The sequence below is a fragment of the Gopherus flavomarginatus genome, chromosome 3 (genome assembly GCF_025201925.1).
Source record: "Gopherus flavomarginatus isolate rGopFla2 chromosome 3, rGopFla2.mat.asm, whole genome shotgun sequence".
NCBI classification, from domain to species: domain Eukaryota; kingdom Metazoa; phylum Chordata; order Testudines; family Testudinidae; genus Gopherus; species Gopherus flavomarginatus.
Window position 1 is genome coordinate 264,966,510 of NC_066619.1, and position 25,949 is coordinate 264,992,458.

The following is a 25,949-nucleotide window of genomic DNA, read 5'->3' on the forward strand; positions in this document are numbered from 1 at the left end:
GTGGTTGTGTCACCACCTGCCCTGTAATCTTGAGTGCCTCACTAAACTTTGCTGATGTAGACCCCAAAACTGGGCTACTAACAAACAGCAAGCAGGTCACACCTTGAGTGTCTGCGTATATCTATAGTTCTGGTCCAATACTCTGACCCCAGCAGCCTGTCAGCAACATACCAGTCACACTCTGGCTTTCAGCAGCCTTAGTTACTACTTGCAGTGTGACTCCAACACACTCCCAGTCTCCTGGACAGTTAAAATATTATATGTCCATTGCCCCTGTAAGTGGTCAATATCTAAGAGCCTGCTACTTTAACTACAAAGAGAGAGAGTTTAAGTGAGTTCAAGCATAAGGCATTAATAACAGAAAGGGTTACAAGAGAAATAAAGATAAAATATTTTCTAATAGCTAAAACTTAACAAACTAGACTTGGTTCTGGGGAGGGATAGCTCAGTGGTTTGAGCATTGGCTTGCTAAACCCAGGGTTGTGAGTTTAATCCTTGAGGGGGCCATTTTGGGAACTAGGGTAAAAATCTGTCTGGGGATTGGTCCTGCTTTGAGCAGGGGGTTGGATTAGATGACCTCCTAAGGTCCCTTCCAACCCTATGATTCTATGTACCCTCTATAAAAGCCTTGCCACATGTTCTCAGCAACAGGGCTGACCAAATTCTCAGGTCAGAACTCTTCCCAAAGGTTGGTTCCTTTGTCTTCTTATGTGAAAAAGAAAGAGATCTTGGGATATTTTTGCCCCTCTCTCTTTTAGTCCAGCATCCTCTGAAATGCATTTTCCTGAGAGTTACCTCTAGAAAAAGTTCCTTCCCAGGATGAGGATGGAGACATGGCATCTCATGGTGAAAGACATTCTGTGCTGTTTACTAGCATGCAGATTGATCTGTTCCAGCATCCCCTCATTGTCAAAGAATGGCCACTTGATGAGTGATTGCCAATCAACTTTGATGACATCTGGATAGAGACATTAGCTTGTCCTTTGTCTTTCAGGAACAAATTTACCCCCTCCCCAGGCTTATCTGGTAAACACATTTCAATCATAATTTCAGTTTATGTTCCTAAATTTACATATGTTGTTGCTACATACCTTTCACGATGATATTACTGACCAGCAAGTTATTGGTTTTCAAATGATCTCTCACAAGGCATATTTGTACAAAAATTATTACAATGATGTGTGGGGTGTGAATACAGGTGGTACATTCAATCACAGAGGCCTCAGAATTTACCTACTGGATTAGGCCCCACATGTGAATTAGGTGGGTGAATACCTGAGTTCCCCCAGTTCATGGATAGTTCTGAGGCTTAGGTGGGATACCAATGCCCAGGTACCTTGAGTGATGCAGCAGTGCACATGCAAGCAGCAGAAACATAAGCACTGAGTGAGTTTAGGCACCTCCAGGATTAGATGGGAATTTTGTGGATCACAGTGGATCCTAAAACTGAGCCTTTACGTGCTTAACTCTGAGGTTTCAGTGTCTAAGTACCCTTGTGGACCTGGGTCCCTGTATAATGGAGAAAAAACACTTCCCTCCATCACATGGATGCTTCGAGGATAAATATATTAATGACTGTGCCAAGTAAGCACCTAAGATTGATAGGTGATGGGGAGATGGCAGAGGCTTTTCTCCTTTCCTTCACATTTTGGAATGGTTTTTGGCTACAGCCCATCTTTCATTTGTGTTCTGCTGGAACCACAAGCAACTCTAGTGTAAGGAAATGCAATTCTGCTGGCTTCAAGTGAATTTCACGCACTTACTCCAGCTTTTTGAAGCACACTAGATTTAGCCTTGCTACAGCGTGCAGTCATGGAACACATCCCATCACGTTGCATGAGGGCAGGGGGATGATGAGAGAGGCAGAAATGTAGCTCCGTTGCCTGAGACATTTAAAACTACTGTATATGAGACAAAGGAAAACAAATCCTATGTTTAAACACACGATAAAGAATTGACTGCTCCTTTGGACATGTATCGGTACAGACGGTCAGGTGGGTGGGGAGAAATTCAAGCCAAATTATCAAAAATTTTGAAGATGATTTTGTTTTTGCTGGTTTTCAGACTGGACCAATCACTCTTTTTTTGTTGTTGTTGAAATTCTTAATTCTCTAAAACAATTTTTCCAATTTCAAAATAGAAAATGTTAGTTTTTGAAAAAAAGAATTTAATAAATTCCAGCATGTGATTAAGCTCACCATCAAAATTGAAAAGGGAAAAATTGCAGGGACCTAAACAGTGAAAACGAAAACAAAGTTTCATCAAAAAAACTGAAAATTTTGAGAAAGTCAAAATAATGTTTCAAACATTATTGTGTCTACCATTTTAGAAAAATGGCCAAATTTAATCATATTTTCAAACACAAACATTTCAGACAACTCTAAATCCATGTCTTTCTGACATTTAGGTACCGAGCATAGATAAAATATGACAAAATGCTTTAGAAATGCAAGCAACTGATGTGATGTGACATACGATACACATGATATCTCAGCTTTCCTATAACGTGTAGAGTGGATATTGTGAGGATCTTGTTGACAAGGTTTTTCCATTTCTAATGTCTGGATCTCTGCATTTATAATAGCGAGAAAAACAATGAAGTCTCTATCTATTAAAATTCAGTCATTTTTCTCTTGTCAGTTTTTCACTCTACAGAAGTTTGATTAAAAAATAAACACATTTTATTTCACCTCGGGAAAACTGTATGTAGTGTGTTGTTTTGGCTTGGCCAGGGCTAGTCGGTAAAATATTTCCTACTTTGATCATTTCACTTTACCTCTGAGTACAATGTGGCTTTTTTGATGAGTGTCTTTATGATGGGTTCCTAGTATTGGGTAGCGGTTTGTATTACTTACTAAAGAACCTCTGGGACAAATAATTCAGTGCCCCGTAAGCAAAGGCTTAAAAACATTAAACGATCTTTAATAAAGTCTCAAGATTTATCTGCTCTGTAGGTCATTTTGCGGTCTGAACATTTCCTCTGTACAATTCTGACTACTTAGTCTTTTATGATACACTTTCAGTTCAGGGACTTCTTTCACTATGGAAGAGCATCAAAGAACAAAGTCATTAAGTATTTTATTATTCTAGTCTGCTGCTGTGACCCTTATCAAAACTGGCATTGAGCTTATTGGATAAATACTCAAGTTTTTCATCATTTCTACAGTTCAATTTAAAACAGTATCCATGACATTCTAGAACATTATATTTCCCTTAAAACAGCACAAAAACTGTGTAAGTCAGCAGTACTCATGATTGCAAGCCACATATGTCTCTTGAGTCTAAGTATCATTAATCTTTTCTATCTTTGTCCAATACAAACTTTGAGAAACAGAATATTATTTTACATAGTTAACACATAACGTTGATAGTACTGTATAACTTTCATTCTCTTGCAACTTCAACTCCTGCTTGAAACTGTGTGAAGTCTTGAGGGGAAGTGGGTTCAAGAGGTCTTAATCAGCTGGGGATCTCTTGCTTAAGAATCTTTGCCCCTCAGACTTCAAGCAACATGGAGGTACAGTTCCTTCTTTTCAAGGATTTTTATTGTCTTCCCCCAGTGTTCAAGCTGATAGGAGGAGCCCACCTGCACGTCTTCTCTTTGTGGGTGTGCAGGGAGAAGCAATCAACAAGTCTTTGTTCTTGATGTTTCATAATGGCTCATTTTGTTCTTTTGGTATGCAGGACCTACTACCACCTTAGGAAGACAGCGTTTCTACATTAATTAATGCTCCTTTCCTGTTTGATGACTTACAGGGTATGTCTACACTTCAGTTAGACACGGGCCACTGGCCTTTGTCAACGGACTTGAGCTAAGGGGTTGTCTCATTGCAATGTAGACTTCTGCGCTTGGGCTGGAGTCCGGACTCTAGGACTCTGCAAGGTGAGAGGGTTCCAGAGCTCAGGCCTGAGACTGAGAAGTCTCCACTGCAATGAATCAGTCCCGCAGCCCAAGCCACCTGGCACAGGCCAGCCACTGTTTTCTATTTGCAGTGTAGCTATACCCACACAATTACAGAGGCTTACAATGCAAACACTTGATATAACCTTATAACATGGGGTACAGATGTTATAAGTAAGATTATACATGCAACATCCTACATGCAGTTCACAAAGTCTAAACCCTAACACATTCTTCTTAATATCTATTTTAACGATGGTAACACACAGGTGAGCCAAACTCCAGCTATGCCTTTGTCAGTGTTTAGTGAGTCCTAGGGGCCTTGGCATGAGCTGGCATCTGGTCTGCCAGCATCACATCACATATATAATATTTATTATATGTGTTGTATAGCCCATCCTCTCTGTAACAGAGTCAGGCAGCCCCTCTAAAGGTAGTTTAGGAATTGGGAAGGGTCAAATGACCAACCAAGACTCTATATGAAGAAGCCAGGGGCTCAGGAAGGGAAAAGTCCTGAGCAGAAAGAGGTGTAGGCAAAGGCTGGTGCCAGGTAGCAAAGATCTCCAGGAAACAGACAGGCAAACTAGTTAGTGGAAGCTGAGTAAGTCCTGCAGAAAGTAGGGCTTGAGAGAGAACCTGGGAAGGGTTGGATTATCCATAGAAGGCCCAGGAAAGAGGCCTTAGGAAAGTGGGCATTGAGCAAGAGTGTAAATGAATGCACCTGCCCAGCAAGAAGCTGAGGGAAAGCCCAAGATTGGAAGGAGTCCAGACAGGTGAAGCAAGGGGTCTGTGTATTGTGATAAACTCAGGACAGACAGCTGCAAAGGAGAGGTAGAAATCAGTCTCAGAGGGTTAAAAGGCCCTCCTCCCTATCAACTGGGGGGTAACTACACGTCAATCAAATTCAACTGAGAAGGGGTTACCAGAGTATCAGTTAGAATTAGCTGAGAGGGAGCTACCTGGGGTTAATTAGGATCAGCTGATTCCAACTAAGGGTTGCCTGAGACCTTTTTAAACCGTCCCCTGGGAGGAAGGAAAGAAGAAGTCCTGTTACTTGGAGGTTAGGCTTAGCAAGCCTTACTAGGTAGAAGAGGCAGTATTCCCTCCCACAAGGGAGAAAAATAAGCTAAAAAGGATGGGTGGAGAGAAGGAATGGACTTCCCCTGTGCCCTAAGGGAGCCCATATTACCCAAGCCTGTCTCACCAGGGCTAAAAGCAGCAGAGGCTGGGGAGACTGATAAGATGCCTTGCCACAGTATTTGGATATTTTCTTCTTGCTACAGTGTCCCTGATCTGGAATCTAGAGTAGAGGGAGCATCTGGGTTTCTGTATAATGTTACTGGGAAGCAGGATGTGGAAAGTCTCCATAGTACAGCTCTGCTTCCTAGGGAAGGATAAGCTGATACCTTGTGGGAAAGGACTTTACCACCCCAGATGAGCCCTAGGAAAGGATGAACAAACTGTACAGCCCAAGGATGGCAAACCTGAGCTAACAGGATGAAGAATTGAGTTTGTTTGTGGGCTTCTTCTGTTAACTCTGGGATGGGTTGACATTAATGATGGGCAAAGGGCTCACTTTACATATGCTGGCAGGTGGAGGACCACCACAGGAGGAAACATCTACCATATTGGGGAAACTGAGGCAGACCTGTGATTAGAAGCCAGGAGAGGTAAGTCCATCTTAACACTCCTATCACCTTCATCAGCAGTATCTCAGTGCCTTGCAAGGATTTAAATAATCTTCCTACTCCTAATGGAGAAATAGCTTGAGTAGTTTATAGTTTGTGTGTATTTTCTATGTTTGTGTCTGAAGAATTTACAGAGCAAATCCTAAATCAAAGAGATGAGTTTATATTTAGTAATGAACAGAGGTTTGGTGGTCAGTCTTTTCTGGCATTGAGCTCCATTGCTTTGGTCTGGCTTCAGTGAACTTTGTCGTCTTTACTCAGGTGCCTTTCCCTAGTAGATGGCAGTTTCATGTTCATCTGGAATATAGTTGTCGTGAGAGAGATCTCTTTGCTAGGTAGGGCAAGTCCCATGGTAGCGAAGGTCAGGACACAATATCAGCACTGGGACTTTGAACTGCATTGTATAGTCAGTAGAGCAGCAAGAGTTCAGCATGATCTATTTGCCTAAACCAGTGGGTCTCAAACTTTTTTACTGGTGACCCCTTTCACATCACAAGCCTCTGAGTGTGACCCCTGCTAATAAATTAACCACCCTTTAAAATAAATTATAAATGCTGGAGGCAAGCAGAGTTTGGGGTGGAGATTGACAGCTCGTGACCCCCTGAGGGGTCCTGACCCCCAGTTTGAGAACTCCTGGCCTAAACAAATGAGCTGCTGCATTTTTTTATTAGCTTGAGCTGCTTTTATGTGTGATTTCAAGATGAGCTACAATAATTGAGCCTGGAGGCCATAACAGAATGGCAAACTGTGGCTGGGTCTGTTTTGGATAGGATAGGTAAGACTGTAAAAACTGTCTGTTTCTGTCTTCATCATAGCTATTTGGACAATACTGACAAGTCCAAAAGGATTTAGTAGCTGTAGACTGATCTAATCTGAGGGCAGCCAGAAGGGAGCATGAGATGCCCTCTGTAGGATCTTATACAAAAGACAAGCTCTTTGACGCACTTCCTTCCAGTATCACCTTAGTTCCCTCTGAGAGCTGGTTTAGATTAGGGAAATTTGCAGTGGTGTATCTCCATTTATGTAACACTTTCCTAATCTAGACAAGCCCAGAACGTGCCCTCCCTCCCTCCCCCCCCCCTTTGGTGTCTCAGTCTGCAAAGGAATCTTCCACTCCACACTCATACCTTTAACCCTTCCCAATATGTCTTGTGATGCTTACAATAGTGTTAGCAACATACAATGCTAACACTGGGGGAGGGATAGCTCAGTGGTTTGAGAATAGGCCTGCTAAACCCAGGGTTGTGAGGTCAATCCTTGTGGGGGCCACCTAGAGAACTGGGATAAAAATCTGTCTGGGGATGGGTCCTGCTTTGAGCAGGGGGTTGGACTAGATGACCTCCTGAGGTCCCTTCCACCCCTGGTATTCTATGAATGCTGATTTGCCTCCCCAGGGGGACCTCCTAAGAGTCATTAGGCTGTGACAACTGTGGTCCTTGGAGAAAAACCTAAATACTGTAATTCAACAATTGGTGTGAGGAAAAACACAAGCTTTTTCTTTAAAGGCTGGGGATAAGAGATATATAAGGAAAATGAGGGATGGAAAAACAAGAAGCAAGGAATTCTCAGGAAACTTTTTTTTAAATTTTAAATAGCTACGTTACCAATATGCTGTTGTATTTTTCCACTTCCCCTACAGTTTGCACAATATAATCCTGTTTGACCATCCAAATCAATCTCACATATTTAGGCATGAAAATGCCTACTCCCAGTGAAATATCCCCAGTCCCTTGCTCCATTGTCACTGTCTGTTTCAGTCTTGTATATAATTGCTATTCTCTGACCAGGAACAGATAAGGAAATAAGAGAATACCTCTTTCCCATACCACACCCCTAGTCTCACAGTTCCACCCTAAGAAGTGACCGTAAAAATTGCATTGAGATGTCAGCTAAGGTTACAAACGTAGTTTAAAAAACAAAAACCCACAATAATATAAACATTTTTATATTTGACACTCCCCTACAAATAAGACCCAAAGGCATGGACAGTGGAGTCACTAATACATGTCTCAAGTAGACTAGAGTCAGCATGCGGTCTTGTGCTACACAACAGATGGCGAGTTCTGGTTGTCAGTTTTTCCATTGCAATGTACAGCTCAGAGCAAGTGATTGGTTAAAGCATTATAGCATCACTTGGGAATTCTCTGTAATTGATCACCTCCTCCTGTTAATTCATGATATAATTGTAAGCACTATACAATACCCTGCCCTTCTAGTAGAATGCAGTGTGCTAGATCATCAACTTGTATAAATTGTCCTACTTCATTTGGACTATGACAGCCTATAGCAGGTGAGGATCTGGCTGCATGTGTTACATAAGAAGCCAGAGTACCAAGCCTCTGAGCTTATCATTGTGGTTTCTATTAGGGCTTATCTACACACTCTTTCTAACATAACTGTATTGGTTTAGAAACCAGTATGGCTAAAGTACAGCCCCCTAGTATGGGAATAATTATACTTGTATGAAGGTGCTTATATTGGTATAGCTTATTCCCATGAATTTATACTGATATAGTTAGAAGTACAGCAACTGTTTGAAGACTAACTGTTGTTCTATGTCTAATATGTGAAATTATATTTCTGAGTGAAGTCCATACTAAATATTTTTAATATGATACAAAAACCTGGGTTTTATAATATATACAGTCACCATAAAGAGAGTAGGTATTAGATGCAAATAATACGTGGTTCTAGGATGTCTAAATAGGTAATGTTTGCTTCTTCATAAAAAAGCAATAATCTTAAGAATATTTCTATGTTAGAACTTTCAGGTTCTTTGCAAGTTTTAACTGAAGCTGAAAGCTGTAGAAGACAGGAGTTATAACTTTTCAGAATACTAGAAAAAGTGACTTAAGTGGAGAAGAAAGTGAGGTTTAAAGGGCTGGCTAGTCAAGGAACATGAAGATAGTTCAAAGTTCATTCTAAGAACTAGCAAATCCTTACATTCTGAGATTACTGGGAGGGGGTGCCTGAAAACCAGACTCTCAAAATTGAAAGTTATGACTTCAATGGAATTTAACCAGGGATGGATTTGACTTGTTCAATACAGTATGGGCTTTCTGACCTACTCTATGGTAACTGATATTAACTATCTAAGAGAACACAAGTAAGCTAATCCTAGAATATCATGGTTGGAAGGGATCTCAGGAGGTCATCTTGTCCAACCCCCTGCTCAAAGCAGGACCAAATCCCCAACTTTTCTTTTTTTGCCCTGGATCCCTAAATGGCCTTCTCAAGGATTGAGCTCACAACCCTGGATTTATGAGACCAATGCACAAACCACTGAGCTATCCCTCCCCCAACTAGTATAGCTGTTGGGTAGATTCTTACAATCTAAACAAACCAAATTCCCTCAATTGCCTTGTTTAGATGCAGCCTGCTACAGAGGAGACATGGATGCTCCTGGACAACTTGCTCTGTTCATTCTCATTATACTCAATTAAAATAGATTATTTTGGCTGAAAGTATATGGCTGCAGTTTATGTCTGGAAATGTAGCATTTCCTGAGCAGAAGTGGGGCACTGGATCTTCTCTCTATTTCAACAGAAATGACAAAACACAGGAGCAGTTTATATAATACTTGGATAGGAATTACTTGACAAGAAATAGTATTAAATATCAGATACAATTAGACAATTGCCACAATTATTCATTCAACTGTTCGTTTTTATGAGACATTTATAACCACTTGGGTGCTTAGCAAAGAGAAGTGTTTGCATGCAGAGGAAAAGGAAGTCTGATGAATCTCTAAAGGACATTTTACTCTTGAGAAAATATTCTTGCTTTTCTGAGTAGTTGATGGCTTTTTGGGGGGGTCAGGCAGAGCAAGGGACCTGGTTTTGAGTCACACAAGGTATAATAAATGGGCTGTGAACATATGGTACCTTTTACTTGTCTGTTCAGCATACCCACTTTCAGATGTCACCAGCCTCTGCTGTTTCTAAGGTAAAGAGTGAAGAAATTCCATCCCAATATGTTAGACACATTGTTCATAACCTTAAGTATATTAAAGAGAAGACAAAGCAATGCTAAGTTTTCTGTGTGGTGCATACTTATTACCTTTACTAACACAATAGGTATAGAAAAATAGACAAGTTTTTTTAGCACTAGAAGTTGCTATATTTCAACTATATATGAGACTAAGTAATTTATGTGGGGAACACCACGTCGTATAATAAACTTTGTTTTTCTCTTAAGGTTGGGAGGCAAAAATAGTTAGAGCCCAGAAACAAAGAATTAGAGAAATCAGCTACCACTGATTCATTTTAACCTTTAGCAGGGTCAGATTAGCTAACTGCTGGGAGCAAATTAAGTAATGACGATTGGACACAGGTGTGACATTGACATAATCTGGGACCATATAGAACATGGTTGCAACCAACCAACTGTAGTGGCACCAAATCTTGTATAAAGGGGTCAAATGACCAGGTTATAGGTTGCTGGTTATGATTATGCTGTCGGTATGCATATATCATTTTTGTAGTTGAAGTTATGAATATTGTCTCTGTGCTGTCTGTCCTTCAAACTTATTCTATGCTTCTGGGTGACATCCCAGACAAGTTGGTGTTAGCTCTGCCTAGCCTGCTTGATGACCCATTAAGGACCATCAGCTATACAATGACCCATTGAGAGAAGGCAGATATGCCTTGTAACTCAGCAAAGTTTGCAGGGACTTGTCCATGTGACTCCAGACTCCATTTTGCTGTAATTTTCCACAATAAGAACAGAGAGGTGTTCTTACACCTGGAAAAGACTATAAAAGGCTGATACCTCATCCCCATCTCGTCTTCAATCCTGCTTCTTACCTCTGGAGGGATTTTGCTACAAATGGAAGTGCTACACAAAGGACTGAATGACCCATCCCAGCTGAGGATGTACTCCAGAGACTTGATTTGAACCTGCAGTTTATTCTATCACTGCTACAAGCCTGAGCCAAGAACATTGCCATTACTGTCTGTAATTGATTTCATTTAACCAATTCTAGCTCTCATCTATATCTTTTTCCTTTTATGAATAAACCTTTAGATTTTAGATTCTAAAGGATTGGCAACATTGTGATTTGTGAGTAAGATCTGATTTGTATATTGACCTGGGTCTGGGGCTTGATTCTTTGGGATTGAGAACTTTTTTCTTTTTGGGGGTATTGGTTTTCATAATCATTTGTCCCCATGATGAGTGGCACTGGTGGTGATACCGGAAAACTGGGGTGTCTAAGGGAATTTGCGTGACTTGGTTAGCCAGTAGGGTGAGACCAAAATCTTCTGTCTGGCTGATTTGGTTTGCCTTAGAGGTGGAAAAACCCCAGACTTGAGATATAACTACCTTGTTTTAAGCAATTTGTCCTGAATTGGTACTTTCAGTTGGGTCCTGCAAGAACTGCATCATTATAACAGGTAACTGCAAAGCAGCTATATCCTGACAGCCTAGACACAGACACACAAATCTGCTGTCTTGCAAAATACCTGTTTTAAAGAAGTTTAATGGGCAAATACAACTGAGATATATTATAATAAAGAATAAAGAATAGAGGATCAATGTGACTCAGTGTCTTCAATGTGACTCAGTGTCTTCCATGTGAAGTGGTTTGAATTCCACACAATCCTTACGGAGGACCAAATTTCTGCTGTCTACTCATGAAGTAAGGAATTGCTCTTTACCAACCTTCCTCACAGAATCTGGCCAATTTGCAGCTTTCACAATGTGTTGCTCTACCAGTCAGTGCCACAAGCAAAGCTATTGCAGAGGTAATGTTCTGGCTGGGAGTCCTCCAGAGAGTAGCTACACTAGTTGGTGTGAGTGATGCAGTAGATAGAATTCTTCCCCCACAAGCCAGTACCTCAGTGCCATGCAGAGATACTAATCTCATAAATTATTTGTGCTCATATGTAAACCCCAGATCATTGCTATTGGTTTAAAAATTAAAACAGTTTGTTACTTATTTTATTCTCAAAGACAGAATTGAATCTCTTAGGGACATGTAATATGAACAAGTTACTGGAGTAACTCGCTCTTTAAAAATGCCAACTCAATACTTCCTTTTTACCTAGCTGAATTCCAACTGCAGGGTCTATTGTCTATGGTAGTGAACTTCTGTCTAAATACTTTGACTGAAATAAATAAATATAAGATTGTGCTAAGCTCTTATACTCAGTCAGATTTGGTCAAGTGAAATAAAAGCAAAATGCATCCTAAGCTGATCTTAACACTTTCAATGCCCTTACAAACTTAAATGCTTCTCACCACAGGCTGGCTGGTTGCTCTTCAGTCAGGTTCTCCCCTTTGATCAGTGCTTCAGTTGTTTGGTGTGGTGGCTGTAGAGGAGGTGGCAGAGAGAAGAGCATGGCAAACGTCTGTCTCCCTTTTATCATGTCCTTTCCTCCCTCTTGGCTTCGTCCCCCCACCCCCTTCAGAGTAAGGTGAGCATTACTGAGTCTCTCCAAGCAAGGTTGAGCAATTCCCCGGTGTGGCCTCATGCAGGTGAGTCACTTGCATAGTAGCTCCCTTGCTGGACAATGGCTGATGTGGTGTTTGACACCTCACCCTGGCGTTGGTTACTTTCCTTGCTGTTGCCTCTAGGGAGCTAAAATCTGGCTGATTTTCTCCCAATTTACAGCATGTTTTAGTGACAACCATACTACACAATTGTCATAACTTCATATGCATTAACGATTTACATAAATGGATCGAGAAATGACTTTCAGCAGATCATAACCTTTCCCTGATATCTTACAAGGCATGCTTTATACGTAACATCACGATTATATGAAAATGAGGAATGTGGGGGTTACAGAATGCTCCCCCAAGGTATAGAATGTCACAGTGATCTTTTCTGACTTGAGAAATGACTGGAGTTTTCTTGCCTTCAAGAGTGAGGCACTTCTTGTGGTCTCATAAATAACAAACACTAGGGCCTGATTTTTTTTTTTTTTTCTCAAAGTTACATCAATCTCACAGAAAACTACATTGAGTTCAGAGGCTTTACTTTTGACTCTGAAAGTAAGAAGAGAATCAGGCACCAAGACAGAAGCTGATATGTTTGGCAAGGAGGCTGGGAGAAGTGTGCACTTGCTGAAACTGTAAAAATGACAAGAGGAAAGAAGCTGAAGGAATATATGTTGGGCCAGATTCTGCTCTAATTAGTATTGAACTGCTTATTTGTAATGGTATGAGGCCTTTATTCATTTTATAAAATATGCCTTTCTGATATTTATGGCATATATGTTTGACTTGCACATCTATGCATAAAATGTTTCTCCATTCGTTTCTAAACATAAGGCCAGATCCTTAACTTTTGTGAATTGCCACATTTCATTTGAAGTCAATGGAGCTACACAGTTAACACCAGTTGGATATCTACACCATAGGCTCTGAAGAACACTGTATCAGACTAAATACAGACCTATTAAATACTGTGTAGTGTTCACCTTTAGTTTCGTGTCTTGAAGATTTATCAAAAATGTATAATCTGTCAGATAAGAAGCTGGCATCAAATATTGAAATAGTTCTCCTTTTATAGCTGATTGCTTTTGATCCATATGACAGCTCCTCACTCATATGTAGGTATGACCATGCAATCCTATTAAACAAAGTTAAAGTGGTGTTTGCCTTTATTACAATAAATGCCTCTCTCCATTCAGTAAGTGAGAGGGATGTGGTGTAAAGTAGATGGGTCCAAGCTGAAAAATTGAGATCCAAATCCAATGTTCTGGAATGTGTGGGTCAGAGTTCTGATGTGACTTGCAAAACACCCTCAGATCTAGATGATCCAAAGTTTCCCAGGGTTCAAGATCCACGATGTGTTTAGAATAATTTCTAGTGTAAAACAAGGATAGGAATCTTTGGGGCTACAAGAGGGATTTACCTGACTTGCGCGCACACACCCAGGCTCCCCACCATCAAGAGAAACTTTTAGTGCCTCCTTTAAGTAGGACAGGCTGCTGGCTTCTCTCAAGAAGCCCTGGCACAGCCTATGGTTAAGAAACAATCCCTTGACATTGACTGCCCAGCCCATTGTTGGAATTAATTGACCTGAGGGCACACTGCAGGGCTCATCTTCCAGAGGAACCTTCTGGGAAGGAAATGTGGCTTCAGGGCTGGTACTTAGGGAGGATTGAGTTTTTTTTCTGTTTATCCATGTGGTACAGTTTAAAGCTTTGTGGGATTGATGTAGTTCTCTTAATCTACACAGATTTTGATTTTATTTAGGATGCCTTAGTGTGAGGCACCTGTTCTGGTCTTATACATAACAAATACTATATTTTGGTATCCTAAACATACACTGTCTTAAAGTATTACATACAGTATGTGGAAAAGATCCTATTTTGGAAGCTGCAGCAACAAACCGTTCTGGCTTAATTCCAGGCCTTGCAGCTCTGATTTTATTGCAGCAGGCAGTAGTGCCAACACACAATGTGCTAAGCTGGTGATGATGAATTATAACATGCTTCCACACTACTTGCACCTCTTTACGGCTGACTTCCTACAGGAGAGCTGGAACACTGATATTGTGTTCAATGTGGCTCATCTACAGTGTAGGCATTTTCTTGTCTGTCATAGACACTGAAACCATCTCACAAGAGACAAATTGATTACTGAGACTTGAGCAAGTCTAGCTGCAAGAGAAATTTTTAAGTACAGACACTCCCCGACTTACACTAGCGTTCCATTCCAGAACACGTTGCGTAAGTTGAATTTTGCATAAGTTGGGAATGTATACCCAACAATTACACAAAATTTTGGAACTTACAGGACTTTTTCCGTAAATGCGGATTTCCATGTTTCGGGTTTGTGTAAGCCGGGGAGTGTCTGTATATAATGGTGGTGTCCTTCAGGCTCCTATGGGCTCAGCATATGCACTGTATTCAGGGGGCTGGCTATTAAAGTATGATTGACCAGAGACAGGTTAAAGAAGGAGCCAGACCATGTGTGTACATGTACCCTTAAACACATTTTGATTTGACAGATTAAAAAATTCTTAGCAAACTGAAAACAATGAGCGATGCAGTCTCTCCTAATAATACTTTGGCATTCTTCAACCTTTTTTCCAGTTAGCCAGCTCAAAAGCACCATTTAGCAAATAAATGAAATGGAGAAAATGGAGGCATAAATTAAAGCCATCTATAATCATTAGGCACCCAAATCAATATTTACCTACCGGAAGGGATGTTCATTTCAGATATGCTTGAGCACTCTCAGTTTTCGTTGACTAAAATTGAGGCAACTTTTATTTAGGAGTTCAAATGTGGATTTAGGTATTCAATTCTCAGCTTCCAGTCTGTTTAGACTACTAGAAATGTTTCCTTTTTGCCTACTTACAATTTAGAGGATAGAACCAGCCTTTAGTATGTTTACTGGTAAAAATAACTTAAATACAGCTACAATGCACTGTTTTAGTGTTTTTGGCATCTGCGTGGAAAAACAAAGTGAAGATTATTGCAAGGCTTATGGAAAGTCTCCTAGCTGCTGGTAGCTATCTCCTCCCTGATATCAGTAATAGGCTGAGGTGAAGATTATGAGGCTGCTATGCATTATTGTCAAACCTACAAGATGTTAGTTCTGGGAAAGAGGTCAAAGCTCTTTCCAATCAGCGCAGGTACTAATATGGTATAGTTTATTTCAGAAAATCCTACAACAGTATCTATTTCTCTTTGACTGGCTAAAGTGCTTATGTACACAAGTACTCCAATCAAAACAATGGGAGTTGAGCCCATCAAATCCACTTCTTCCCCATCTCAAGGTCCAAATCCTCTACAGAAGAATGCACCAAAGTGCTCAGAGGGTGGGGGTAACAAAAGTTGCTTGAGGGAGGGGAAAAAAGCAAGAAAACACTTGAAACAAGCACATCAGCTCAAGCAGCTCAGTTCCCATGTCATGAACAGCTGGTGCAGAGCTACTGCACTGATGCTCAAAAAACAATTACCCATCAGTGCTTCCAAGAATCATAGGACTGGAAGGGATCTCAAGAGGTCATCTAGTCCAGTCCCCTGCACTAATGGCAGGACTAAGTATTATCTAGACCATTCCTGATGGGTGTTTGTCTAACCTGCTCTTAAATCTCCAGTGATAGAGATTCCACAACCTCTTTAGGCAATTTATTTCAGTGTTTAACCATCCAGACAGTTAGGAAGTCTTTCCTAATGTCCAACCTAAACCTCTCTTGCTGCAATTTAAACCCACTGCTGCTTGTCCTATCCTCATAGGTTAAGAAGAACAATTCTTCTCCTTTTAGATACTTAAACTGTTGTCTTGTCTCCTCTGTCTTCTCTTTTCCAAACTAAATAAACCCATCTTTTTTTCAATCTTCGTTCATAGGTCATGTTTTCTAAACCTTTAATCATTTTTGTTGCTTTTCTCTGGACTTTCTCCAATTCATCCACATCTTTCCTGAAATGTGCCCAAAACTGGACAAGGACTACAGTTGAAGTCTAAACAGTGCAGAGTAGAGAAGAAGAATTACTACTTGTCTTGTCTTAGCAGGAGTGTTGTAAACATCCCAGAATGTTTTTGTTTTTTGTGTTGTGTTGTTTGGTTGTTGGTTATTTGGTTGGTTGGGTTTTTTTGCAACAGTGTTACTGACTCATATTTAGCTTGTGGTCCACTGATTCCCAGATCCCTTTCTGAAGTACTCCTTCTTAGGCAGTCAGTTCCCATTTTTGTATGTGTGCAACAGATTGTTCCTTTCTAAATGGAATACTTTGCATTTGTCCTTATTGAATTTCATCCTATTTACTTCATACTATTTCTCCAGTTTGTCCAGATCATTTTGAATTTTAATCCTATCCTCAAAGCACTTGCAACCCCTCCCAACCTAGTATCCTCTGCAGACTTTATAAGGGTACTCTCTATGCCATTATCTAAATAATTAATAAAGATATTGAACAGAACTGGACCCAGAACTTATCCCTGCAGGACTCCACTCATTATGCCCTTCCAGCATGACTGTGAACCACTGATAACTACTCTCTGGGAATGGTGTTCCAACCAGTTTTTTCACCCACATTATAGTAGCTCCATCTATGTTGCATTTCCCTAGTTTGTTTATGAGAAGGTCATGCGAGACAGTATCAAAAGCTTTACTAAAGTCAAGATATACCATGTCTACCTTCCCCTCTCCCCCATCCATCCACAGGGCTTGTTACCCTGTCAAATATCAGAGGGGTAGCCACCTTAGTCTGGATCTGTAAAAGCAGCAAAGAATCCTGTGGCATCTTATAGACTGACAGACATTTTGGAGCATGCATCCGACGAACTGGGTATTCACCTATGAAAGCTCATGCTCCAAAATGTCTTAGTCTATAAGGTGCCACAGGATTCTTTGCTGCTTTTACCCTGTCCAAAGAAAGTTCTTGACAAATCCCATGCTGACTATTACTTATCCCCTTATTTTCTTTTAGAATAGAATAATGGAGATAGGTATATCTCAGAACTGGAAGGCACGCTGAAGGGTCATTGAGTCCAGCCCCCTGCCTTCACTAGCAGGGCCAAGTACTGATTTTGCCCCAGATCTCTAAGTGGCCCCCTCAAGGATTGAATTCACAACCCTGGGTTTAGCAGGCCAATGCTCAAACCACTGAGCTATGCCTTAATTATTTGCTCCATTATCTTTCCTTGTACAGAATCTAAACTCACTGGCCTGTAATTCTATGGGTTGTCCTTATTTCCCTTTTTATAGAGTGGCACTATATTTCCCTTTTCCAGTCTTCTGGAATCTCTCCATCTCCCATGATTTGTCAAAGATAATCGCTAATGGCTCTATCTCCTCACTCAGTTCCTTGAGTATTCTAGGATGTATTTCATCAGGCCCTGGTAACTTGAAGACATCTAATTTGTCTACATAATTTTTTACTTGTTTTCCTATTTTAGCCTCTGATCCTACCTCATTTTCACTCCCATTCACCATATTGGACATCCAATCACCACCAACCTTCTTGGTGAAAACTGAAACGAAGTCGTCATTAAGCACCTTTGCCATTTCCACATTTTTCTGTTTTTCCTTCCTCATTGACTAACTGGCCTACTGTCTTGGGTCTTCTCTTCCTTCTAATGTATTTGTAGAATGTTTTCTTGTTACCCTTTATGCCTCTAGCTAGTTTGATCTCGTTTTGTGCCTTGGCAGCTGGTGCAGAGTTACTGAACTGACATTCAAAAAACAATTAGTGTTTCTCACTGGCCTGCTCCAAATCCATTGTTCTGAAAAAAATTAGACTGTACTCATCAGTGCTTTACACATTACATTTCTACTCAGATCAAATACCTTCATTTGGTCTCACTCCATTTCTGCCTCAGCAGTTGGCCTGTCAAAGCTGGCAGCCTTTGCTGCTTCATTATTCAAAAGGACAATTATAGGATAACAAGATCTTCTTGTTGAAACAGCTTTGCTCCTTCCAACCGGAGTTCTGGCCCTGATGCTTGCCTGGGAGACCCAGATATTTTGGGGTGCTACTCTCCGATATTATTTAATATAGTGGGATTTTTCACAGTAGCCATGTATGATGTCCCCTGCAGAAGATAATGATTTCAAAGAGGCAATGAACAGGGAAAAGCACGTAGGATTTTAAGAAATAAGCATCTTGTTTTTAAGTTGGTGGTTTTACAATAAACTCGTGATTCTTTTTGCTGGGCCGTTCCTGTATCTAAAAGAATGAGAGAAATAAAACAAGCTAATAGCAATAATTTTAAATGTTTCTCACTGCAGTTTTATTTGGTTTTGCATCTTTACATTTTAATAAAGAACATTTTTTAAAAAATAGCTATTTTGTTCCAGCTTTGTTTAGTAGCTTTTTGAAAAGCTACTAAAATCCTCAAATCTGGAATGTCTACTGTGATTTGGAAGGCATAGTATAGGCTAATTTGGAAGCAATATAGTCTGAAGGGACAAATGTAGGTTTAGAAGTTAGGAAGTAGCAAGTTCTGACCCCAGCTGTGCCACAGACAGTCTTTTAAGCCAAGATTTTCAAGTATGACTTCAATTTTTTGAACTTGAGATACCTTGAGCCTAACTTCAGAAGTGCTAAAGTGCTCCAATTGACTTCAGCTGGATCCTTAGTTCCTCTGAGAATCAGACTTGACATCTGGACATGTGCACCTAAATGTCTGCTCTGAAATTAAACAGTAGCTGGTCCATACCAACTGACTTAGGCTCCCAGGGGCTTGAGCTGTGGGGCTGTTTCATTTCAGTGCAGACATCCAGGCTCCCGGTTGCACTCAGGCTCTAGGACCCTGCAAGGTGGTAGGATCCCGGAGCTCAAGCTGCCGCCTGATCCCAGAAATCTACACTGCAATGAAGCAACCTGGTGAGCCCAAATCAGGTAGCTGCAGGTTTTTAATTGCAGTGTAGACATAGCCTAAAGTTTTGACAGTCTAGGTGCCACTTCTTAAAATCTGGACCATGCCCTCTCATCAGTTTTCCCATTTGTAAATTGTGTATCGGTGGGTGGGTGCAGAGGGAGGGAGGGGAGGATAATACCTACTTACTACAAAAAAATGGTTAGAATTAACTAAAGTTTATATTGAACTTTGCAAATGTAATGCTCTGGTATAAGTGTTTTAATTCAAATATATGTATTGAAAATGACTTTTTTTTAAATGAAGCTCTTTGGAATAGGACTGTGCTTTCCTTTTGTGTCCAGAAAGTGCCCAGCATATTCCAGGCACTACCAAACCCACATATACATGCTAATAAGAAAATGAGTATATCAGGGTTCAATCCTGCCTATTGAATTTAATAGAAATTTGGCTATTGATTTCAACTGCCCACAAAGAATAAATATAACTAGGCTCGGAAAGATTAGATTTTCATTGGTATGTGATTTTACTGAACACACAAATGACAAATATTTCCATCAATAATAATCAAAATTTACAGATAGGCAAAGTAAGGAAAATGCTGCTTGAAAACTATTCTGGTTTGATTTAAGGATATTTTGTATATTTGGACATGTGATGACAGTTTGTGTTAATGGTTATAAAGCTTTAACTTTTTTGAAAGTCAGTGTCATTAAATAATTATCCAACCTTCTCATTTTCTGATGCCAACAACTATGAGAATTTAAATCATTCCTTTTTTACAAAAAAGCTTAAATATTGATATCCATTGAAATTATTAAAAAAACAAACAAATCAGATTATGCCAAGCCTAATTACAACCCAAGCAGTGTATGAAATCTTCCGTAAGGTAAGGAAAACAATGAACCAGTCAAGATACAGTTATGCTTTCTTAAGACTCTCAATATAACTAGTTATGTTATTACTGGCACTCTTTCAAGTACATAAACTGATGTTACTGTGCTCAGCTTTATTCTGAAGTTTTAACAATGAGGAAATCATTGCAACAAGTAAGGACTGATTTAGAGGAAATGGGAAATAAGATCAATTAACTTCTTTGTGTTATGCCCATACATGCCTAGTCAGGCTGTCAATTAACAAAGACTGAGGAAAGAGCAGAATTGTTTCGAAGTCAAACTTGTATTTATTTTTTAATTTTCTGTGTGGCATCAGATTATCTTTAATCCCTGCCCTTAATCAAACATACGCTTTCCTCAGTTTTAGCTCTAATCCTCTCCTTATTTGTTTTCAATTCATAAAATGTGCTTACCACCCTTTTGAAGTTCAGAATTTTCCTTCCTTGCATTTTCTTCCCAAAGTCCTTTTGTCCATTTCCCCTCTTCCCTTCCCCAACCCTTCAAGCTGCCCATATTGTGCAGTATTCAGCACTCTCAAGCTGCAGCCAGAGGGAGATCTTGTACAGTGCTGGAGGAAGGCTGAAGTACCTCAGAATGCATTGGAGTTCATAGCTAAAGTGTGGGGCTTAGAGCCTTAAGTAAACATAGGGTTGCCAGCCCTCCAGGATTATCCTGGCGTCTCCAGGAATTAATGATTGACCTTTAATTAAAGATTATATCAGATGATGAAACCTCCAGAAATACATCCGACCAAAATTGGCAACCCAAAGTAAACAGTAGATAAAGGATGTGTGATCCTTCCAAATAATGGGCCCAATCCTCTGTGGCTGAGGAGTGCTTGAGGCCACAAGAGATGGGGTGCAGAGGTGGCTTGGAGCTACCTTTGAACACAGACTTGCTCCCCAATCCTGAGGTTCAAGTGATGCCATGTTGCAATGATAAGTGATAGTGCTCACAATGCTCTCTAACTGCAGGAAGGGATGGATGATAACATAGGAGCAGCTATCCAAGGATCCCCATACACAGGGGAGATCCTCTAGCTGCTGAGAGAGGGGGATTTATGGCAGATTTATGAAGCATATTGAACTCAAGGATTTGGCGCTTAGTCCAAGAATCATTCTGGGTAACGACTGCATGCAAGAGTGGAGTTCTAGCAAAAGAATCCTCTGCTATTTAGTAGAAAAAGTACTTGCAAGTTATATGCCAGCTCTCAACAATACATACTGTAGTAATTATGTTTATATTTGTACTCCTTTTTTGCCCAGTCCTCAGACTTGTACTGAGATGAACAGTGCTTGACATCCAGAATTGGGGGGTTGCTAGACTTATAAGCCCCAATCCTGCAAACACTTACACATACTTAAGAGTTTGCAGAATCAGGGCCTTTGATTGTAGACTTCTAAAGATAGGGTCTTGTCTTCCAGCTTTTATCTGTAAAGCATTGTGTGCCTATGGTGCTATGCAAACAGTACATGAGAATGTTATAGAACACATGGCCAGATATGAGAGAAATAGTCACAGATGTTTAAGGTACTAATGGAAAGAAGGTGGTTTTGCCCACCAGTGTGCCACATGTACTTCCAAGAGCAGCTGAGGAACTAAGAGTTGCTTTGTGAGAACCTTTTGTCTATGCAGCATTTTGGAATTCCATGATAAAACTTAACATATCAGTGCAAAGTTAAATTATCACTTTGAAGTCCTCCCCCTGCATTTGTATTCAGTTTCAGTCTGCAGGTTAAAACTTTCCCAGTTTAACAAATGACACTTTCTTCTGATCATGCTTTTAGTGCCTTCCAGCAATCAACTTGCACAGAGGAAAGAGAAGGTCAGGTGAAAGCTTACATGCTGATGTTCTTCCTCCATTCTGACTTTCAGAGAGAATAAGGCTCCAGGCACTAAGAACCTCATTTTATATTCCCTTATCCTAAAGGCTAACCTTATTACCTTGAGCTTCAAAAAAAACTCTGCTAGAAGATGAAGATCTAAGAACCACAAAGCTTTTTTTAATTATTTTCCAGCCAAAGCACTATCAGCTTGCATTATTATTTATGAAATGTAATTTCATATGAAATATTGTACATGTGAAAGCTTTTAAAGCTCATACCTTAAAGACTGGAAATTAACAAGTACACAGCTACTTGCATGGTCCTCAGATATTGCTCACATCTCAGTGGGGTCTCTAATGGATCTTCCACATTTAGTGTCTTGCAAAATATCAGAACACATCAGCTTAATTGCTTTTGAAAAATGAATTGAAGTTGTTTTAGGGAAGCTGCCTGTCAATTCACTGAAAAACAATGGGTTTTCGATGCCTAACCTTCACACGGGAAGCTAATGCAAAAACACTAAGAGGCAAACTCTTACCATGATCTGAAGACATTTTGCAACATAGCTCCCTCTAACGTTAGTGAAAACTAAATCCTATTCAGTTGACAACTTACCTCCAGAACCACAGTGATATTACCCTAGAACACTATATACACTCTGTGTATGAGCATGCAAAATCACCAGACTATCTCAAAGTCCATGTTAGGCCTCTCGGAGTTTTTCATAACTCCTTAATTCCTTTTGGGCTCAAATCTCTCAGGTTTTCCCTGATGCTAGAGTTGAAATAGTTTGTTTTACACACACAAATTTAACAATGGTGAACTGATTTCCATTTATCCTGAAACATGTGTTCTGACTAGAAACTTTGCGAGCCTTGTGTCTAGAGGTAGAGCTCAGAGGCCTCAGTCAGAGTCAGTACCTCGAATACAATGTAAGAAACAGTCCCTGCCCTGAGGCGCTTACAAGCTTATAGAATACTGTAGCTCAACAACAACTGAAAGCAGAAATATCAGACTTCACTTGTTTTGTAGATTTCGCTGTATCTTACACCAGCCTGAAATTCAGATGGTTTTGGATATATGGCTCTGGTTTTAGCCCATCATTAGTTAAAAGACTTAGCAGCATGTACTAGGATCTGTGGAAAGCAATTTATCAAAGGAAAATATAGACTGAAGATTTGGGGAAAGAATGACTAATTGTTGTAGAGCTATTATGGTGCAATAATCTTCAGAGACTAAATGAGAGCTATATTTCTCACCTACTATAAACCTTAACTGAACCAAATACTGGAGAATATACTGTTGAGAACTCTCCTAAACTGTGCTAGGATGATCCAGATGAGCTCAGGTCTTTTTCCACCTGTGAGATGTGACTCAATACATGTGTATAACTTAAAATGAAGCTTTCTTCTTCTCCCTGTGAAGAAGCACTTTTGTAGAAGTGAGCTGACTTCACATGAAAATCTCACTCATGTCAAAGCAGAAACTGCATTTAAATTTTACTTTTCCCTAGAAGACTTTACACCCTCAGGTAAAGTGCCATGAATCTGATTTCTTATCTATGCACGCTCTATCCTCTAAACAAATTAATAGCTCATAAGTACTGATTACAGGTACCCCAAGACACCCTCCAGTGGGCTGTGTCTGGGAATGGGGAAGATCAACTGGGGAAGGAGCACAAATAGCTAGAGAATGTGACCTTGAGCCAGGGTGAAAGTAACTTAAGGGACTTACCAGTACGCAACAGGGTCCTGAGCAAGGTGGGGGGGGGGGCAGTTCAACTGGAACGGAAGGGGTCTCTGGCAGAAGGGGTGGGGCTGGAGCCAGACTCCCCCAGACAGCCCTTCAGCACTGCCCAGACTGGCAGCAGTTTAAAGGGCCCACGGCTCCCAGCCATCATTGCCGCTGCTAGCGCTTCCCCGAGGCTCAAGCAGGGCTTTAAAGGGCCGGAGCCCCAGGGCAGCACTAGTGGCGTTGGCAGCTGGGAGCCCTGGGCCCTTAAATCACCGCCGGAGTCCCGTGGTAGCGGGGGTGGCCAGGAACCCCAGGGCTCTGGCAGTGATTTTTAAGGGCCAGGGGCTCCGGCTACTGCTGCAAGCTGCAGGCCCTTTTAAATTGCTGGGCCCCAGGGAAGCTGGCCCTTTTGGCCCTCCTCATCAGCAGCCCTGCTGGTATGGTTGGCTGTGTACCAGTCTTACCGGAACGGCATACCACACCAGACTGGCTTACTTTCACCTCTGCCCTGGGCACATGACTAGGAGCAAACATGACTAATAGAAAGCTAGTTAAAAGGCCTCCTGATTCTCTAAAGTAGGGACAGGAGAGACAGTGAAGCCCTGGGTCCCTCCTGTATAGCCAGGAATGCAAACTAAAAAGGAAGTCTGTCATCTCACCTGCAACTGGGTGAAGTCGGTAAGGCCTCGGCAGGGGTGAAAGTGGGCCAGTATGGCTTACTGCTAAGAAGGTGGTTCCAGCCTGCACACAGCAGGCAGCGTACCAGCAGGGCTGCCAACGAGGGAGGCAAAAGGGGCAATGATTTTAAAGCGCTGCTGCAGAGCTTTAACATCATTGCTCGTTCTTCCCCCTCCCCCGCACACAAGTCACCAATGGGGGGGGGTGGTAAAAGGGGCAGCTGCCCTGGGGCTGGTGTTTTAAAAGGGCCCAGGGCTCCCTGCCCACCACTACTGTGGGAGCAACTGGCACCCCAGACCCTTTTAAATCACCATTGGCCCCACCACTTCTGCCCAACACCATGCCCCTTCTGTGGGGCAGAGCTGGCCCCCATACCAATAAGAATTTAATATTACTGTCACCCCGGGCCTCGGGTGGTTAATACTGCGTAGTTTCAGTTAATTTGCTCTGGTCTTGCATTTATGTTTTGGAAATGAATGAAGCCCAGCAAAAAGCATGTGAAGAGACTTTATTTCTCCATTCCCAGCTGGTGAGTCAGCACCCTGGCCTACAGTAAGCTGGAGTTCCATTTCCAAAAGCGCTATCTTGACGACACTGACCCCTAAGAGGTGGAGGATCAATCTAAGTCTGATCCATTTATGGCTGGCATCACATCTCTCCCTGACTGCATTGCCAAACAAGAACTATTTTTGGAACAATGGTACTCTGCTGTGCCCTCTGTTACCCAGCCGGCCCCTGACATGTCCCCTATGCCAGGAGGCAGTGGTAGGCCTCGTAGCGGCATACTTGTGCAAGCAAGGAGTTTCCCTTCAAGAACAGAATTCTACTGGCCATTCGCACCCCCTTTGCACTATTTGAGTGCTGCAATGAGGCTGGATTTCAGAAGAGAATCCAGCCTAGAAACTAATCTATTTAAATACATGATATCTAGCACCTGCTCCTCTAGATAGGAAGAATTAAGATCATGTGGTTATCAGATGCAATATAAATGTCACCAACAAAGTCATAATTGACATAGCAAGGTCACTGATATGCTGCACATTGTATTTCCTTGAGAAAGGCACAGATTCTCTTGTGCTGTTTATCGAAACCAGGTTTTCTACTGTTCCAAAATCACTCATTTTGGAGCATTCTGTGTTTACACCAGGTCAGAAAGATACCATGAATGCTATAAATGGGGGACAATGGATCAGCATTCATGATGTCCCCCCATAAGTACCCAGAAGCAGCTTGTCTTCAGTCTGGAGAAACGGATGATCCAAAGAGCAGACTGAATTCGAGGATTATCATGAATCTCAGTCAACCACTTTGCATATGCCAAATAATAAATGCTGTGAATGAGACAGGAGGCTCTCTCCTCCCTGCAGTGTACTGTTAAGGGCCAGGGAATGCACAGAAACACAGGGATTTGAGATAGGATGTTTTGCTTGTCTGCAACAGTAAATCATGGGAAATCCTGGCTTTGGAGAACATCTAAAATCCTCTTCAAGAGGAATTTAACACCTGACATGCTATGCTACCAGAATATACATCACCTTATCATCAAAGCTATATGCATCTCCCTGAGACCTGTATTACCTGTAATATGCTTAAAAAATACAGGACAGTGTGTCCAATTTTATTTAAGGATGTGGAGAGGGAGCTGAATTGACAGTCCCATGCATCTTCTGGATTTGTAAGTAGAGGATTTTTTCCTTTTTTGGTCCCCATATCTTTTTGCTTCAGAGGGAAGGCACAGAACTTCAGCTGTGCCTTGCTGCTTACTTCATTATCTGACATTATGTAGTTAAATGGTTAGAGCTAGACAATTTTTTTCAGACAACAGTTTATTTGCCAAAAAATGCAGTTTTGATTAACCCAAAACTATTTACGAATTTGTCACGACTTTGCCAGATAGTTTCAGCCCCAACTATTTGAAGAGGGAGTACAAGTTAGTCACAAA